We start from the raw sequence: 3,827 nt of genomic DNA on the forward strand, positions 1-3,827 counted from the left end.
TCTAATATATAATAAAATGTTAGTTTAGTACCAAATACAGAGTCCTAATATAATGTTTTCAAGGTTGGTACCATTAAAAAAAGTCCTAATACAATTGTATTTTTAGACAATATGGGGTCCTATCAAGTAATAGTATTAAAACCACAAATGAGTCCTTTCAAGTCATAGTAATTCCGCATAGGTTTCTATATTCGGATCCGGTTCAGATATTCGAGTTCAGTTCGAGTTCTTTTATTATTCAGGTATTCAGATCGGTTTGATTATTTGGGCCCGGATTGGATTATTGGATCCATATATTCGGGCCTCGATTCAATTTAATTCAATTTGACATCCAATTAATAATTTCTATTAAAAATAATTATAAAATAAAACATAATCATATTATAATAAATTGTACTCATAAATTGAAAAACACCAAACATTAAAAACTTATAGATAACCCAACATATCAATACTAAAATAACATTCGACAAAGAAAATAAAAACAATGAAAAGTAACGAAAAACGTCTTCGATCAACAGGTATCTTTATTAATTCAAGGGTATCACCTGCAAATAAAAAATTCATATATTTATAAGCATAAAAGTGCATGTTATAAATTAAAATTAATATTATCACAAATTTATAATAGACATAACGATATGAACGTAGAAGGCCACACGATAGTTACGCCTGTAGCGTCTTCAACTTTTTTAATCAGATTTTTTAAGGACATGTTGAAGGCGTACCGCACACCAATCATCTCCAATCTCTACATCGCTAATTACCTCAGTTGGAGATTTTCCCTCTTTGGCCTGTTAAAATAAATAAAATAAGTACAAACAATGGATATCCTAATACTATAGTAATAATTGCCCCTCAAAATTACCTTTATCTCCGCAAGTATACGTGCATAACTCTTTTTACCGGTCAGCTGCGTCATTTCCTTTTTGACCCGATTTGCTTTATTTTTCTGACTTAGCTCCTCAACCATCCTCTTTCTACCTTCTCAGAGTTTATAATGCTTTTTAGATAAACTTCATCTCCGACCTAAGTGGATATAAATAACTAAAATCATGTTGACTAAATTTAATTAAACATATATAAAAAAATGTTACATACAAACCACTCATCAGTCGCGACATGTAAATGAATAAAAGTAAGTGTACGTACCTTTAGTTCTAGGTAACCACGAAACTCAGTTGAGGATCGATTGACTTCACCTTTGCTGGAAGGCAACTGATGAGTACTGTAAAAAAGGTTTTGCTAGAGACTTCACAATAACTTTATATGGATAACTTGCAGGTGCGTACCTATTGAGTTTTGCAATAACTCTATCTGCATTTGGCAGCTAACATCTAGAACGACGCAATTGATCAAAGCAGCTGCAAAAATAAAAATTAAATAACTAAATTAATTGTTAATTATATACATATTGCTTAAACCCATAAAATTAAAATCAAATGAAAAACTTATGGGGTTTGGAAAGCTGTAGGTAAAGCAAGTAGTTAACCAACTGAGGTCCAAAGTCACATGAAGCAACTATCTAAAACATAGAGTATACAATAAGCGAGAACAAACACTGTATTAAAGCATCCATATCTCAATTTTAAGGTTGGAATATAGTTAGTGTTGGGCATTATGTTTAATTTAAGTAGGAGATAAAATAATACTACCTCCGTCCCAATTAGATAGTCCTGTTTTTCCATTTTGGGATGTCCCAAGTTAATAGTCCACTTCCATAAATAGAAAGGAAAGAGGATATTTGATTGATGGATCTGGAGAGAGAAAATATTTCATTGATGGATAAATGAAGTTAGTGGGATTTCCTAAAACTGTGTGCCCTTTTGTCTGTGGACTATTAAATTGGGACGGAGGGAGTACTAATTAGAAAACTTGAAAAAAGAATGGGTCAAGAAGACTGTGCAGGTCTACCAACTGAATTTTGCAGCAGAGTAGACTACATATATTAGGGAACACGCAATATATAAGTCATATAAAGCACAGAAGAGACAATTTTAGCAAACTCAAGATGCCAACACAAATGTAATCACCTTTTAACAGAAGGGGCATCAGCAAGATTGTGCAGTAGGCGCGAACTACCCGATAAGATACTCAATCATGAATTTATCGATCCTTCTTCAAGCTTTGTACAACTTGATTGTCTATTAGTTTACTGCTTCAAACATTACAACTGTATAAAAAGAATATAATGTAGTTGCAAAATTTTCAATTAAAGCAATGGAGAAATCACCTCACCAAATACGAGAACTCAAAAATAGATCATAGATCATGTAAGTTGACAAATTATAAAATAGATAATTCAGCAACTAATACATTGTTTATGTGGCATACTGGCATGCTATAATTTCTAATGAAATATTGGAGGCTTTATGTATGATTCTATTTAGACATGTGAAGTGAAAATTACAAACACTAAACAAAAACAATAGGAAGAAAAAGATCAAGTTGTCACTGAAGAAAGACAAAAGGTCACATTTTTAGCATACTTATACAAATAACTACAAACATATATTGCATAGTGCACTCCTAATTTATAGTTAATGTACCTCTAAATTAATTAACAATTCACGACTACTTATAACACTAATTATGCATACAAAGATAAATTTCAAATAAATTGAAAAAGAGGAAGGTTGAAAATACCATCTCCAAGTAGCATACATAGAAACTAAATTATTGTGATGACCCATAAAATTTCGACTAATTTAAACCAATTTTCTATATGATTTAATATTATGTATATATATATATATATATATATATATATATATATATATATATATATATATATATATATATATATATATATATATATATATATATATATATATATATATATATATATATATTATAAGATGTACAAGTAAAACACTAATTGCTACTGTAAAAACGACTTTGCTACAGTAAACACTATTTGCTACAGTAACACTATTTGATGTCGACAAACTAGCAAACAAAAACGGAAAAGGCGGCCATGCGATCGCATGGCAAAAACACTGAAAACTCATGCGATCGCATGAGCTACAGTAAATGGAAAAGTATTATAAATACGCCTGTTTGCTCGACGGATTCTTCACAACTTTTTCAGTAATCAAAATTTATATTTAAATTATAATTTTAATTTTAAATTTAAGTTTAATAATAATAAGGTATATACGAGGGTGTTTTTAATTCGGGTTTCAAACCGCTTTAAGCTAAGGAAATATTGGGTATTGTTCGGGGTATTGTTCTTGAATCCAAGGCCAACCATACAGTCGTCTACTATCATTACGTCTACGCAATTTGCCTACAATATTGAGTCTCAATATTGAATTGTGAGTTATAGTCTCCCTTTTTAAATACTTTAAATATTTTTGGGCTGAGAATACATGCAATTTATTTTAAACGCAATAAGACACAAGTACATACTAAATTCTACACTGAGTTAAACCGAAAATCCCTTAGCTTTGGTAACTAGTAGCTGCCAGTAGATAGGATATGGACCGGTGGGCGCGAATAATTGTATATGGATCCATAGGGCTTAACATCCCCGTCCGAGCTAGAGCGCTAGCCTTTTAACGGACGTATGTTATTTGAGTTTAAGACACGTTGGTTTGCGTGTATTAAAACGAATGGGGTAATTATCACTATAGCGTTAAGTTTAGTTACCAGGGTGCTCTGTTACGTAGAATCTATTGATAAACTTTTGATGAAATCTTGTGGTCTATCTTTATATATGTTTATGACTCGAGCAATTAAACATATAACTCACCAACATTCGTGTTGAGTTTTTAGCATGTTTTATTCTCAGGTCCTTAGACTGCTTCCGCTGTGATGTGCTTGTT

General features: G+C 31.4%; 1 long non-coding RNA gene across 2 annotated transcripts; it reads right to left on the bottom strand.

Moving 5' to 3' along the window:
- Positions 1 to 450: 450 nt before the first annotated feature.
- On the bottom strand, positions 451 to 1,648 carry LOC139890764 (uncharacterized). Of its 2 annotated transcripts, XR_011773441.1 has the most exons (4): positions 1,153 to 1,648; positions 869 to 1,029; positions 639 to 794; positions 451 to 548 (listed from the first exon to the last, which is right to left on the bottom strand). It is a non-coding gene; the product is annotated as an uncharacterized lncRNA (long non-coding RNA). The 2 variants fall into 2 exon arrangements; XR_011773440.1 differs by having other exon boundaries at positions 457 to 794.
- Between the last annotated feature and the right edge of the window lie 2,179 nt (positions 1,649 to 3,827).

The sequence above is a fragment of the Rutidosis leptorrhynchoides genome, chromosome 2 (genome assembly GCF_046630445.1).
Source record: "Rutidosis leptorrhynchoides isolate AG116_Rl617_1_P2 chromosome 2, CSIRO_AGI_Rlap_v1, whole genome shotgun sequence".
Classification (NCBI taxonomy): Eukaryota; Viridiplantae; Streptophyta; class Magnoliopsida; order Asterales; family Asteraceae; genus Rutidosis; species Rutidosis leptorrhynchoides.